At 41.2% G+C, this 16,810-nt stretch overlaps 1 long non-coding RNA gene across 1 annotated transcript; it reads right to left on the bottom strand.

The window, feature by feature from the left end:
* Positions 1–831: 831 nt before the first annotated feature.
* On the bottom strand, positions 832–16,776 carry LOC139028240 (uncharacterized). The gene is made up of 4 exons (XR_011480428.1): positions 16,295–16,776; positions 15,229–15,357; positions 1,170–1,248; positions 832–1,041 (listed from the first exon to the last, which is right to left on the bottom strand). It is a non-coding gene; the product is annotated as an uncharacterized lncRNA (long non-coding RNA).
* Positions 16,777–16,810: the final 34 nt, after the last annotated feature.

Below are 16,810 nucleotides of genomic sequence, written 5' to 3'. Positions count from 1 at the left end.
CGGGGTGATCCAGCTATATTGTGTGCAAGTAAAAAGAGCTCTACAGTATTGTTAGGTCTATGATTTGAATTACAGTGAAGCATTTTACTCCTACTTTTGGCTCTATACATAAAATCAAACGATGACGATGAAGTTAAAGTGCAGGTGAACATTTTTGTCTCATCTGATATTTTGGTTAAAAGACTCAGGCCACAAAAAATTAAACAATATACCATATTACTTCTTACTAGTAATATATTTATTGCTTTAGAAACAAAGCATGCTCAGCAACAAAAAAAATTGTTGCTGTGTTTTGTTGGTGTAATTTTAGCGGAGAAAATTTGTTTTGGCTGGTAAAAAAAATCTGAGTGGCTGATATATTTTAAAATCTACCTGCCACAGTGGCTGGTGGACGGAAAAGTACATTTCACAAACGCGAGTGAAATGCTAGCACTGTGGAGCCCTGACTTCCGTTGACTAGTGAAATAGACATTTTGGCATTGTACCCGCCAATGCCAACATCTACCTGCTCTTGGCAGGTGGCGGGCATTACATTAAGCCCTGAACATATTCTATTCTTATTAACAATAAAAGTGACACCAAAATGTTAAGAGTCAAATTAGATTAAATTCTGACTGAGGACCCCCAGACATCCCGCCAGGTTATGTCCCCCCCACTTCTAAAGCCAAAGTTGTGCCCCTGATTACAGCTGACTAATATAACAGCAGCAGCATATACTGGAGGAAACCTTGATTTGATTCTGCTATACTTAAAAATGATTTCATACTGCTGTATGCACACAACCTTTATATGTTGACTAATGCCACAACAAATTAAGTCATTCCTGTATTGGTAATTATTGAATGAGAAAACACAGTTAAGTCAAGGAGCAAGGAATTTATTTTAAGTGTATTGGTTCACTAATCAGCACTAGACACCACAATACGCTTCCGGGACCCAGTGACCAAACAGGTTCCTGCATGCTGTGAAGCACTCCACTCTTGGTGTTACTGTTGATGTGGTGGAAACTGAAATGGCTGTGGGCTTGGCCACTGAATTGTTCTGTGTGAACAAATAAAAGAGAAACTTTAGAATAATACAATTCAAGTGTGGCGCACAATACTTCAAGGAAACGTCTAAGAATTTTCAAATATAACATTTCTGCTAACTCAAACACTTGTGGCACTTACATGAATAATGCATGAGATTTATCTTCCTCTTGGGAGATATTTTAGGGATTGGGGAATCCTCAGGCTCTATGTTACTGTTCTGCAGCAAAGAGAAAACAAAAAGACTAAGTTGAGTAAAAATCATATCAGTTGCTTTAGCAGTTATTTTCTAGTCTCACTATCAACACACAAAGCATAACTATCAATACATTGTCCTAGATGAGCAAAAGCTCACTTGTCTACAGTACAGTCGTGGCCAAAGGTTTTGAGAATGACAAATATACATTTTCACAAAGTCTGCTGCCTCAGTTTGTATGATGGCAATTTGCATATACTCCAGAATGTTATGAAGAGTGATCAGATGAATTGCAAAGTCCCTCTTTGCCATGCAAATGAACCGAATCCCCCAAAACATTTCCACTGCATTTCAGCCCTGCCACAAAAGGACCAGCTGACATCATGTCAGTAATTCTCTCGTTAACACGGGTGTGAGTGTTGACGAGGACCAGGCTGGAGATCACTCTCATGCTGATTGAGTTTGAATAACAGACTGGAAGCTTCAAAAGGAGGGTGGTGCTTGGAATCATTGTTCTTCCTCTGTCAATCATGGTTACCTGCAAGGAAACACGTGCCGTCATCATTGCTTTGCACAAAAAGGGCTTCACAGGCAAGGATATTGCTGCCAGTAAGATTGCACCTAAATCAACCATTTATTGGATCATCAAGAACTTCAAGGAGAGCGGTGCAATTGTTGTGAAGAAGGCTTCAGGGCACCCAAGAAAGTCCAGCAAGCGCCAGGACTATCTCCTAAAGTTGATTCAGCTGCGGGATTGGGGCACCACCAGTACAGAGCTTGCTCAGGAATGGCAGCAGGCAGGTGTGAGTGCATCTGCACGCACAGTGAGGCAAAGACTTTTGGAGGATGGCCTAGTGTCAAGAAGGGCAGCAAAGAAGCACCTTCTCTCCAGGAAAAACATCAGGGACAGACTGATATTCTGCAAAAGGTACAGGGATTGGACTGCTGAGGACTGGGATAAAGTCATTTTCTCTGATGAATCCCCTTTCCGACCTGTCTCTTATACACATCTAGATGTGTATAAGAGACAGGAATAAAGAATGGTACCAACACATCCTTCGAGAGCAACTTCTCCCAACCATACAGGAACAGTTTGGTGACGAACAATGCCTTTTCCAGCATGATGGAGCACCTTGCCARAAGGCAAAAGTGATAAKTAAGTGGCTCGGGGAACAAAACATTMATATTTTGGGTCCATGGCCAGGAAACTCCCCAGACCTTAATCCCATTGAGAACTTGTGGTCAATCCTCAAGAGGCGGGTGGACAAACAAAAACCCACAAATTCTGACAAACTCCAAGCATTGATTATGCAATAATGGGCTGCCATCAGTCAGGATGTGGCCCAGAAGTTAATTGACAGCCTGCCAGGGCGGATTGCAGAGGTCTTGAAAAAGAAGGGTCAACACTGCAAATATTGACTCTTTGCATCAACTTCATGTAATTTTCAATAAAAGCCTTTGACACTTCTGAAATGATTGTAATTATACTTCAGAATTCCATAGTAACATCTGACAAAAATATCTAAAGACACTTAATGCTGCCCCCTATCCTAGAGAAGTTTTCACGTTTGGATGTAAAGCATAGCCAAATTCAACTGCCAGCTACTCATCCCCAGAAGATAAGCTATGCATATTATTAGTAGATTTGGATAGAAAACACTCTGACATTTCWAAATCTGTTTGAATCATGTCTGTGAGTATAACAGAACTTATTTAGCAGGCGAAACCCCGAGGACAAACCATTCAGATATATATATTTTTTTGAGGTCACTCTCTTTTCAATGGGATTTCATTGGGAATCCAGATTTCTAATTGACCTTCTTGCAGTTCCTACCGCTTCCACTGGATGTCAACAGTCTTTAGAAATTGGTTGAGTTTTTTTCCTTTGTGTAATGAAGAAGTACGGCCATCTTGAACGAGGGTCACTTGAAGTGTACTGTTTGTTAGAGGCGCGTGACCAGAAAGCTAGCTACAGTTTGTTTTAATCCTGTATTGAACACAGATCATCCAGTCTTTAATTTTATCGATTATTTACGTAAAAAAATACCTAAAGTTGTATTACAAAAGTAGTTTGAAATGTTTTGGCAAAGTTTACAGGTAACTTTTGAGATATTTTTTAGTCACGTTGCACAAGTTGGAACCGGTGTTTTTCTGGATCAAACACGCCAAATAAATTGACATTTTGGATATATATATCGATGGAATTAATCAAACAAAAGGACCATTTGTGATGTTTATGGGACATATTGGAGTGCCAACAACAGAAGCTCGTCAAAGGTAAGGCATGAATTATATTTTTATTTCTGCGTTTGTGTCACGCCTGCAGGGTTGAAATATGCTTCTCTCTCTTTGTTTACTCTGTTGCTATTCTCAGATAATAGCATCGTTTGCTCCACATTCTCAACTTTTGGCCATGACTGTACATAGCTTCAACAAACAGCAGTTCCCATGCACCCTTTCTTTATTGAAGTCAAAGCTAAGCATCTGGTCATTACAAGAATTCTACAAGGGTCGTTTTCAAAACAAACAAAATATTGTAGAAAGAAAAATCCCTTCTGTCTGAGTGGCATGGTGATGATGCAGTTCTCCAAACCCCATCCAGAACACCACTTGTGTACCAAGTTATCTTTGGCATATGGACGGTGGGAGTTTGGTCTGTTTTAAGTTCTCTTGTCAGGAATACAGTCACCATAACACAGTCGAAATGCCTGGTGCTTCTTCAGAGTGGGAGGGAGACTGCTAAATAACAATGTTCCATTTCAACTGTAAGCAATGATGTATCAAATTGAATAGACATTTAGTTTGGGAGAGTATACAGTGTATTTGGAAAGTATTCAGACCCCTTCACTTTTTCCACATTTTGTTACATTACAGCCTTATTCTAAAATGGATTAAAACGTCCCGCCCCCACCCCCCCTTTCCCCAATCTACACACAATACCCCATAATGACAAAGCAAAAACAGGTTTTCAGACATTTTTGCAAATGTATAAAAATAACTGAAATATCACAATTGTGACTTTTTTCAGGAAACTAGGTGTATGTCGCACGTCACTACTTCACAGGAGAGGCATTTGAACGTAATTTTTTTTTTAAATCAAAATGCGTTTTTGTCAGATGCCTTCTGGAACATTAACTTTCATGTGCCTTAATAACAAACTTGTATGCCATCTGTAAATACGAATAAAATTGTTAAATTACAAGCCTAGTTGGTTTAGCCACAGAAAAAGCTGGCAACCTTGCCTCTAGCCATGATTGGCTGAGATAATGGATGGGCTGGACATGCCGAGAGAGGAGAGAGGATTGGTCTGCCATGTAGCAGGCTTCTGTCTATAACATGAGCTGATCAGTATGTGTAGGTAATCATTTCTAACACGTAAAAAAAAAAAAAAAAAAGATATCACGTAGAACTGCGAAAGTGTTGCTCTCCACTTTCTGCAGGACCGAGTTTTGAAATCAGTGGAATGCCCAGTAGAATTTGAGTATGACAGCTATGGACATGGAGAAAATTCTGGCGTTTGATTGCAAATATGCAGAGGGAGTCGAAAAGAGAACACACAGAAGGCTGTTGTATAAAACACCTTTCTCCGGATTACATCTTCAAACTATTGGCAACCATTGCATCCGTGACAGAAAGGGAGAAGCGTCCATCCATGTGTACGGGTAAAAGTCTAGCTAGCTACTTTTTCAGATATAAGTTTCTAATTTTGTCAGAAAGTCGTTTTCATTTCAAGTTAAAGCATACTGCTGGCTAACGTTACTTGAATGATCTGTGCAGTAATATTATTTGTATCTCAGAGCCATTTGCATTGCTAGTTATAGTCTGTCAGCTAGCTAGCTAACATTGAACCTGGTTGGTTCGCTACCTGCAGATTCATGCAGGGTAGTAACGTTATGAGTTGGGATTATGGTTCATTGTTTGGCTAGCTAGCTAGCTACATGTCTAAACAAGACTCCACTATGCAAGCAACAATTTAATTGTACTGTTTACACCTTCTGTATCCTGTGCGTGTGACAAATAAATGATGATTTTATTTGATACATTATGTGTTTACCAGAGATGATAATGTGAAGACCAACATGACTTGCACCAAAGTCAAATTAGGATACAACGTTAGGCCAACAAGACAGTGTACAAGTTCTAAAATTCTCCAGTAGAATGCCCTGCTTTTATTTCATCACACTCACAACTGTAAGCTATTTTCTGTAATTGGCTTGCCATTAACTTGTAAATAATGATCTTGTAGTGAGTTTTTTTCCCTGTAATAATGAATACAAATGTGCTAAAGTGAAAACGTTGTCAGCTATATGATATGGTCATTATTTGAACTGGCTAGCCAGCTAACTTAACATTAGCTAGATAGCTAACAAGCTAGAACTAACCAAAACTTTGTTTAGAAAGTTGCTTTAGTTGCCTGGTTTGCTAGATTGACAGATACTAAATACATTTTTAAGCGTGTGGGTTTATTGGTGTTAAAATACACTAGTTAGGCTGTTTTGGACCACCAGGCTGCTGATGTCATTCACCCTGTAGTTTTTGTGTTTATACTTTTTTTCATAACAAGTTTGATAAGCTGCCTGCCATCCAGGACCTCTACACCAGGCGGTGTCAGAGGAATGCCCTAAAAATTGTCAAAGACCCCAGCCACCCCAGTCATAGACTGTTCTCTCTACTACCGCATGGCAAGCGGTACCGGAGTGCCAAGTCTAGGACAAAAAGGCTTCTCAACAGTTTTTACTCTCTGTTTATCATATATGCATAGTCACTTTAACTATACATTCATGTACATACTACCTCAATCAGCCTGACTAACCGGTATCTGTATGTTGCCTCGCTACTTTTATAGCCTCGCTGTTGTATATAGCCTGTCTTTTTACTGTTTTATTTCTTTACTTACCTATTGTTCACCTAATACCTTTTTTGCACTATTGGTTAGAGCCTGTAAGTAAGCATTTCACTGTAAGGTACCTGTTGTATTCAGCATATGTGACAAATAAACTTTGATTTGAAATAAAAGATGGAGCTTCAGACCCTAATGAGTCCCTTCCACCTGTGAGAAATAAACTTTGATTTGACATGTGAATCCTTAAAGAGATGGGTGGTGCTAAGGCTTAAGAGGGTGCTGAATGGATGTAGACAAAGAAGAGCTCTCCAGTACGTTTACCAAAATATTTTCTCAAAACTGGGGTTATAAGCTGATCAACATTCAAAGCATAATTACTTTCCCATTTTTCCTCAACTGTAGTATATGATATACCATTTTCTAGCTCTGAGTCTCTACTTTTATCCAATGAAAAAAACACAATTTCACATTTTGCTACATAAGACCAAATCGAGCCGGTTGGTCTACACGCTTGGCACACCTGTATTTGGGGCGTTTTTCCCATTCTTCTCTGCAGATCCTCTCAAGCTCTGTCAGGTTGGATGGGGAGCGTCGCTGCACAGCTTTTTTCAGGTCTCCAGAAATGTTCGATCAGCTTCAAGTCTGGGCTCTGGCTGGGCCACTCCTGTGTTGTCTTTGCTGTGTGCTTAGGGTCATTGTCCTGTTGGAAGGTGAACCTTCCCCCCCAGTTTGAGGCCCTGAGTGCTCTGGAGCAGATTTTCATGAAGGATCTCTGTACTTTGCTCCATTCATCTTTGCCTCAATCCTCACTAGTCTCCCAGTCCCTGAAACTGGAAAAACATCCCCACAGCATGATGCTAATACCACGATGCTTCACCGTAGGGATGGTATTGGCCAGGTGATGAGCGGTGCCTGGTTTCCTCCAGACGTGACTCTGGGCATTAAAAAAAATATTTTCCTTTTCCCTACACATACTGTAAGTGGCTATCGTGCAATTTGGAAGATGCATTGTATGTATATTCTAAAATGATTTTATACAATAGGCTTCATGTCGGTACCAACTTTCATTCAGAAATGATGGCTTAATAATAAAAATGGTGCTCTTGTAGGGTACCTAAAAAAAAATAGCACTACAGCAATTGTTATAATAAATGTAAAGCAATTGCGACGTGTGGTCAACTGATAATTCCAGCACTGGGACACCTTCATTGCGCTGATATGAGACAAGCAGCTTGATAAATCAATCAATGTCAGATTTTTGTTTTCACTGAATCTCCGTTTGGATATTTGGTTACAATAAGGCTGGGAAATGTTCACTAAGTTGAGGTAAGAAAGAGTTCATGGGTCTACCAATTGAAAGCAATGCAGATCTTCTCTACACACACACACACATTAGGCCTCTAGCCGACCCGATGAGCTTCCCTGATGTTTTCCTGAACTTTCCAAGACTTTTCTGATGCATTTCAGTCACTTAGCCTACTGATGTGAATAAACATTTGTACACTTCCCATAGGCGATTCAAGTAATTTGACATATTGTTTAAAAAGGTCATAAGGCCTACAATCGATTTAATGAATTAATAATAAGTGTTGATTGATTGATTTATCATTGGCAAAGTCACAGCGCATGGAAGAAAACAGCACTGCAGGAAGGGGTGCTGGAATTGCTGCAGATACAGTTGAAGTCGGAAGTTTACATACACCTTAGCCAAATACATTTAAACTCAGTTTTTCACAATTCCTGACATTTAATCATAGTAAAAATTCCCTGTCTTAGGTCAGTTAGGATCACCACTTTATTTTAAGAATGTGAAATGTCAGAATAATAGAATGATTTATTTCAGCTTTTATTTCTTTCATCACATCCCCAGTGGGTCAGAAGTTTACATACACTCAATTAGTATTAGGTAGCATTGCCTTTAAATCGTTTAACTTGGGTCAAACGTTTCGGGTAGCCTTCCACAAGCTTCCCACAATAAGTTGGGTGGAATTTGGCCCATTCCTCCTGACAGAGCTGGTGTAACTGAGTCAGGTTTGTAGGCCTCCTTGCTCGCACGCGCTTTTTCAGTTCCACCCACAAATTCTCTATAGGATTGAGGTCAGGACTTTGTGATGGCCACTCCAATACCTTGACTTTGTTGTCCTTAAGCCATTTTGCCAGAAGTTTGGAAGTATGCTTGGGGTCATTGTCCATTTGGAAGACCCATTTGTGACCAAGCTTTAACTTCCTGACTGATGTCTTGAGATGTTGCTTCAATATATCCACATAATTTTCCTCCCTCATGATGCCATCTATTTTGTGAAGTGCACCAGTCCCTCCTGTAGCAAAGCACCCCCACAACATGATGCTGCCAACCCTGTGTTTCACGGTTGGAATGGTGTTCTTCCGCTTGCAAGCATCCCCCTTTTTCCTCCAAACATAATGATGGTCATTATGGCCAAACAGTTCTATTTTTGTTTCATCAGACCAGAGGACAATTCTCCAAAAAGTACGATCTTTGTTCCCATGTGCAGTTGCAAACCAAAGTTTTTATGGCTGTTTTGGAGCAGTGGCTTCCTCCTTGCTGAGCGGCCTTTCAGGTTCATCAAGTTTATTTTATATAGCCCTTCGTACATCAGCTAATATCTCGAAGTGCTGTACAGAAACCCAGCCTAAAACCCCAAACAGCAAGCAATGCAGGTGTAGAAGCACCTTATGTCGATATAGGACTCGTTTTACTGTGGGTACAGATACTTTTGTATCTGTTTCCTCCAGCATCTTCACAAGGTCCTTTGCTGTTGTTCTGGGATTGATTTGCACTTTTCGCACAAAAGTACATTAATCTCTAGGAGACAGAACGTGTCTCCTTCCTGAGCGGTATGGCGGCTGCGTGGTCCCATGGTGTTTATACTTGCGTGCTATTGTTTGTACAGATTAACGTGGTACCTTCAGGCGTTTGGAAATTGCTCCCAAGGATGAACCAGACTTGTGGAGGTCTACAATGTTTTTTCTGAGGTCTTGGCTGATTTCTTTTGATTTTCCCATGATGTCAAGCAAAGAGGCACTGAGTTTGAAGGTAGGCCTTGAAATACATCCACAGGTACACCTCCAATTGACTCAAATGATGTCAATTAGCCTATCAGAAGCTTCTAAATTCATGACATAATTTTCTGGAAATTTCCAAACTGTTTAAAGGCACAGTCAACTTCGTGTATGTAGACTTCTGACCCACTGGAATTGTGATACAGTGAAATAATCTGTCTGTAAACAATTATTGGGAAAATTACTTGTCATGCACAAAGTAGATGTCCTAACCGACTTGCCAAAACTATAGTTTAATTAACAAGAAATTTGTGGAGTGGTTGAAAAACGAGTTTTAATGACTCCAACCTAAGTGTATGTAAACTTCCAAATTCAACTGTAAATTGAAATACATTTACCAAATGATATAATTACGCCTATCCCTATAAATAAATTAAATCATTAAAAATACTACACCAGCATAATTTAGCCACATAGGATCAATAGCTTTTTTTTAAATGCTGTAGATTGTGATTTGTCACATAATGAGCACATAGGCCTAGTCTACAGTTGGGAATCCCGCAATTGGGCAGTCCACACGGCAAATATAAAACAGCCGATTGTTGAGTTGTGGCTGTCAATGAACAGCAGGCAGCAGCTAGAAGGTATTTTGCAATATTTCAAAATACAATTGGGGGGAAAAGTCTGAATAGGTGAATGCCACTGGCAAGTTGGTGGACTAGGATTTCCTCATATTGTAGGCCTAAAATCTGTGTACCCACTCTTTTCATTTGCCTATGCTATTGATTGCATTTAAGACATGGGTCCTTCGTTTTGTTGATCTCAGTATGTGAATGTCGGAGTAGCTTGTCATTCTTGTCATTTGCTGGGAATAAAAATATATTATTGTAATGTGTCGAGTCATGTAAAATGACATAGAATTGCAGGGAATTATTTTAGAAAGGCCCTTTTTTCCTCTGACCCACAAACTCCTCTGCCCCTGGTCTTCAGGATTGAGCCCCAAATGTTATAAAACTCGGGTGATGGCCCAGATCCAGAGCATCCCAAACATGCTCAGTGGGTGACATGTCTGGTGAGTATGCAGGCCATGGATGAACTGGGACATTTTCAGCTTCCAGGAATTGTGTACAGATCCTTGCGACATGGGGCTGTGCATTATCATGTTGAAACATGAGGTGATGATGGCAAATTAATGGCACAACAATTGGCCTCAGGACCCCGTTTTTAGAATGTAAATCTTTGTGGGGCACACTCCGTAATTTTTTATATTTTTTATGCATGCCAGCAAAGCCACTACACAACACTAAACAATGCATTCATTGCACTATAACAGTGACAAACGGTGCCCACAAACTGTTAGGGCCTACATAAAGCTGCCCCAACAGCAGAGCTTTCTTTTCAGCACCATCAGTCTTGTCTGGCAGCGAAACAGTTCATTCAGCCTAATTTACTGCCTTTAAAAAAACATTGCTGATATGGCTTATTTGCTTAAACAAATGTGGTTTCTACTGACAATTGAGATGTACAAACTATGGCATAAGGGGACGACGAGCGGATAAGAGGCAATCCGTAATTTTGATTAACACATTAATGATCGAGCTAGGGCGGACGTAGTCAATAACTATTTGTTCAATGACCTTTAAATGGCGTCAGACCAAGGCTCTGCATCGGTCCTCGTGCTCCTAGACCTTAGTGCTGCTTTTGACACCATCAATCACCACGTTCATTTGGAGAGATTGGAAACCCTAATAGATCTATATGGAAAAGTTCTGCCATGATTTAGATATGTCGGAACGATATCAGTTCGTCTCTGTGGATGGTTTGTCCTCTGACAACTCAATTGTAAGTTGCAGTGTTCCTCAAGGTTCCATTTTAGGACCACTATTGTTTTTACTATAAATTTTACCTCTTGGTGATAACATTGTTTCCGAATGACAACTTTCACTGCTATGCGGATACACAGCTGTACATTTCGATTCAACACGGTGAAGCCCCAAAATTGCCCTCCCTGGAAGCCTGTGTTTCAGACATAAGGAGGTGGATAGCAGCAATMTTTTACTTTTAAATTCAGACAAAACAGAGATGCTAGTTCTAGGTCTCAAGAAACAAGGAGATCTTCTGTTGGATCTGACAATCTTGATGGTTGTACAGTCGTCTCAAATAAAACAGCGAAGGACTTCGGCGTTACTCTGGACCCTGATCTCTCTTTTGACGAACATATCAAGAATATTTCAAGGACAGCTTTTCGTAACATTGCAAAAATCAACTTTTTGTCCAAAAATGTAGAAAAGCTAATCCGTGCTTTTGTAACTTCTAGATTAGACTACTGCAATGCTCTACTTTCAGGCTACCCGGATAAACACGGCTGCTAGAATCTTGACTAGGACCAAAAAAATAAACATTTGATCATATTACTCCAGTGCTAGCCTCTCCACACTGGCTTCCTGTTAAGGCTAGGGCTGATGTCTAGGTTTTACTGCTAACCTACAAAGCATTACATGGGCTTGCTCCTACGTATCTCTCCGATTTTAGACCTACCGTACATACCTACATGTACGCTACGGTCACAAGACGCAGGCCTCATTGTCCCTAGAATTTCTAAGCAAATAGCTGGAGGCAGGGCTTTCTCCTATAGAGCTCATTTGTATGGAGTGGTCTGTCTACCCATGTGAGAGACGCAGACTCTGTCTCAACCTTTGTCTTAATTGAACTAATCTCTTCAGTAGGTCCTATGATTAAGTGTAGTCTGGCCCAGGGGTACGAAGGTGAACGGAAAAGCACTGGAGCGACGAACCGCACTTGCTGTCTCTGCCTGGCCGGATCCCCTTTCTCCACTGGGATTGTCTGCCTCTGACCCTATTACGGGGGCTGAGTAATTGGCTTACTAGTTCTCTTCCATGCTGTCCCTAGGAGGGGTGCGTCACTTGAGTGGGTTAAGTCACTGACGTGATCTTCATGTCCGGGTTGGCACCTCCTCGGGTTCGTGCCGTGGGGGAAATMTTTGTGGGCTATACTCAGCCTTGTCTCAGGGTAGTAAGTTGGTGGTTTGCGGATATCCCTCTAGTGGTGTGGGGGCTGTGCTTTGGCAAAGTGGGTGGGGTTATATCCTGCCTAGTTGGCGTTGTCCGAGGTTATCGTCAGACGGGGCCACAGTTTCTTCCGACCCCTTCTGTCTCAGCCTCCAGTATAGTATCTATGCTGCAATAGTTTGTGTGGGGGGCTGGGGTCAGTCTGTTATCTGGTGTAATTCTCCTGTCTTATCCGGTGTCCTGTGTGAATTTAAGTATGCTCCCTCTAATTCTCTCTCTCTCTCGCTCGCCTCCCGGAGGACCTGAGCCCTAGGACCACGCCTCAGGACTACCTGGCCTGATGACTCCTTGCTGTTCCCAGTCCACCTGGTCATGCTGCTAGTCCAGTTTCAACTGTTCTGCCTGCAGCTATGGAACCCTGACCTGTTCACCGGACGTGCTACCTTGTCCCACCCCCTCTGTTTTTGACTCTCTCTCTCGCTCTCTCTCTCTACCGTACCTGCTGTCTCGAACTCTGAATGCTCGGCTAAGAAAAGCCAACTGACATTTACTCCTGAGGTGCTGACCTGTTGCACCCTCTTACAACCACTGTGATTATTATTTGACCCTGCTGGTCATCTATGAACATTTGAACATCTTGGCCATGTACTGTTATCTCCAACCGGCACAGCCAGAAGAGGACTGGCCACCCCTCAGAGACTGGTTCCTCTCCAGGTTTCTTCCTAGGTTCTGGATTCTAGGGCGTTTTTCCTAGCCATTAGTGCTTCTACATCTGCATTGCTTGCTGTTTGGGGTTTTAGGCTGGGTTTCTGTATAGCACTTTGTGACATTGGCTGATGTAAAAAGGGCTTTATAAATACATTTGATTTATTGGTTCATCACTTTTGAAATGTACAGTGACAGGATTCAGAACATGGGCCGTTCTTACAGTATTCTCCCTGGACACCAAGTCAGAACTGTAGGATAAATAGTTTTCACAACAATCGGTAATCTGCATTTTTGGATGCTGATTATGGCAGATTACATTGCATTCCACGAGGAAACTGCGTGGCAGGCTGACCACATGTTACGCGAGTGCAGCAAGGAGCCAAGGTAAGTTTCGAGCTAGCATTAAACTTATCTTAAAAAAAACAATCAATCTTCACATAATCACTAGTTAACTACACATGGTTGAGGATATTACTAGGTTAACTAGCTTGTCCTGCGTTGCATATAATCAATGCGATGCCTGTTGATTTATCATCAAATCACAGCCTACTTCGCCAAATGGGTGATGATTTAACAAAAGCACAATCGTTGCACGAATGTACCTAACCATAAACATCAATGCCTTTCTTAAAATCAATACACAGAAGTATATATTTTTTTAACTGCATATTTAGTTAAAAGAAATTCATGTTAGCAGGCAATATTCACTATGGAAATTGTGTCATTTCTCTTGAGTTCATTGCACGCAGAGTCAGGGTATATGCAACAGTTTGGGCCGCCTTGCTCGTTGCGAACTAATTTGCCAGAATTTTACATAATTATGACATAACATTGAAGGTTGTGCAATGTAACAGCAATATTTAGACTTAGGGTTGCCACCCATTCGATAAAATACAGAATGGTTCCGTTTTATTTATTTATATTTGACCATATTAATGAACTAAGGCTCGTATTTCTGTGTGTTTATTATAATTAAGTCTATGATTTGATATAGCAGTTTGACTGAGCGGTGGTAGGCAGCAGCAGACTCGTAAGCATTCATTCAAACAGCACTTACCTGCGTTTGCCAGCAGCTCTTCGCAATGCTTGAAGCACAGCGCTGTTTATGACTTCAAGTTTATCAACTCCCGAGATTAGGCTGGCAATACTATAGTGCTTATGTAACAGTATAACTTTAAACCGTCCCCTCGCCCCGACACGGGCGCGAACCAGGGACCCTCTGCACACATCAACAACTGACACCCACGAAGCATCGTTACCCATCGCTCCACAAAAGCCGCGGCCCTTGCAGAGCAAGGGGCAACACTACTTCTAGGTTTCAGAGCAAGTCACGTAACTGATTGAAACGCTAGTAGCGCGTACCCGCTAACTAGCTAGCCATTTCACATCCGTTACACTCACCCCCCTTTCAACCTCCTCCTTTTCCGCAGCAACCAGTGATCCTGTCTCTTATACACATCTAGATGTGTATAAGAGACAGCCTCTGCACACATCAACAACTGACACCCATGAAGCGTCGTTACCCATCGCTCCACAAAAGCCGCGGCCCTTGCAGAGCAAGGGGCAACACTACTTCTAGGTTTCAGAGCAAGTCACGTAACTGATTGAAACGCTACTAGCGCGTACCCGCTAACTAGCTAGCCATTTCACATCCGTTACACCTATAAGAACATCTATAGTCAAAGGTATATGATATACAAGTGGTCCCGTGTGGCTCAGTTGGTAGAGCATGGCGCTTGCAACGCCAGGGTTGTGGGTTCATTCCCCACGGGGGGACCAGGATGAATATGTATGAACTTTCCAATTTGTAAGTCGCTCTGGATAAGAGCGTCTGCTAAATGACTTAAATGTAAATGTATAGAGAGAAATAGTCCTATAATTCCTATAACTACAACCTAAAACTTCTTAACTGGGAATATTGAAAACTCATGTTAAAAGTAACCACCAACTTTCATATGTTCTCATTTTCTGAGCAAGGAACATAAACGTTAGCTTTTTTACATGGCACATATTGCACTTTTACTTTCTTCTCCAACACTGTGTTTTTGCATTATTTAAACCAAATTGAACATGTTTCATTATTTATTTGAGACTAAATTGATTATATGTATTATATTAAGTTAAAATAAGTGTTCATTCAGTATTGTTGTAATTGTCATTATTACAAATATATATATATATATATATATATACTGTATATAAAAATCGGCTGATTTAATCGGTATCGGCTTTTTTGGTCCTCCAATAATCGGTATCGGTATTGAAGAATTATAATTGGTCGACCTCTAGTAACAGCTTACTACACAACATACACTAAGTATTACTTTCTTAGCTACAGTATACATATCTCCTGGCATATTACATCATTTATGCAGCAGCATACAAGACATTTTTTGGACTCACCTTGTTATGCTGGGCTCACTTGCACAGGAAGGTGGCGCGGTGGTCCTTGTGGGCAAATTTTGTCATCAAACTTTGTCTCAAAGTCTGGAATTCTCTGGATTCATGGTGCTTTCAAGACAACTAGGAACTCTGGGAAAAAAACAAGTTGAATCATGACGTCAGTGGTCTTCAGGTCGGAGCTCTAGAAAGAAGAGTCCCAGATTTGGAATTCCGAGTTCGATGACCGTTCAAAAGTTGACTTGAACTCACTGAAGTCTGAGATTTCCCAGTTCCAAGTTTCCATTTGTTTTTAATGCGGCAGAAGTCATGCTAGATTGACAGCATGGCCAATGTGGTTGCATGTGAATGTTTATCCTTTTAAGCTTGGAAAAGAGACCCTTAAACCCTGACTTGGACCACACACCCACTCCATTGACTAACAGGCTAGTGATTGCTTTGCAATGCTTTCAGTTAGCCACTTATTCCTTCCAAACCACTCATTGTTGAATTTGCGATTTCCAACTTGGCCGATGAGCACCGACACATTTTATCATGAATTGTTCTTCATATGACAAGGATTGAAAAGGATTTGCCAGTAGATTGTCGACTTGATTCATGATGACTGCTTGTCTAGCTAAGATTTTGAAAGTATGATGTTGACATGATCACTCCAGATAAAGCTACGGTAGATATGTGATTTGATTTCATAACAGGCAACACATTTTAGTTTTTTGCTAAACAGCTTTTGTGAGCCCCACCATTTTATCCCTGAATTTTATTTAACTAGGCAAGTCAGTTAAGAACAAKTTCTTAGTTACAATGACGACCTACCTACAGGGTCAGCCCCTGGAGCAAATTAGGGCTAAGTGCCTTGCTCAAGGACACGTTGACAGGAATTTCACCTTTTCGCATCGGGTATTCAAACCAGCGAACTTTCGGTTACTGGCCCAACGCTCTAAGCGTTAGGCTACCTGCCGCCCAAATTAATGACGGTCCCCACGGTATCTCTGTGCATTCAAATTGCCATCGATAAAATGCAATTGTGTTCGTTGTCTGTAGCTTATGCCTGCCCATACCATAACCTCACCATGGGACACGCCGTTAACACCGCCATCTGCCCAGTACAGTTGAAATCAGGATTCATCTATGAACTGTACACTTATCCAGCGTGCCAGTGACCATTGAAGGTAGGTATTTGCCAATTGAAGTTGGTTCTGCCCACTATGATTTGCACCCATTGGAAACGACAGGCTGTGCTCTATCTTGGGTTATTTTTTGTATTATTGAAATGGTGTATAAACTGTGATGGAGTGGAGTTTAGTCTGCTGCTTGACCAAACTAGCCATAAAATGAAGTCAGCCTAGGTCATCGAGTGTCGCTTTTGAAAATTCCACCCTGCAATCCCTTCCCCTTGAAKACATTTCGCTTGTTCTTGAGGGTCAGTTTGCTACAGGCAATGCGCGTATTCTATGCTCTTTCCACAGCAGTTAGGACGGTGGGGTGATTAGTAAGTCTTTCCCAAATAGAGTGCACATTATGTGGTTTACAAACAAAGTTTATTTTCAATACACCGGAGTTGCATTAAAGAGTGGACATTGTTTTG

Source organism: Salvelinus sp. IW2-2015, linkage group LG9 (genome assembly GCF_002910315.2).
Source record: "Salvelinus sp. IW2-2015 linkage group LG9, ASM291031v2, whole genome shotgun sequence".
In the NCBI taxonomy this organism is placed as follows: Eukaryota; Metazoa; Chordata; class Actinopteri; order Salmoniformes; family Salmonidae; genus Salvelinus; species Salvelinus sp. IW2-2015.
This window is presented reverse-complemented; position numbering and strand designations above follow the sequence as displayed.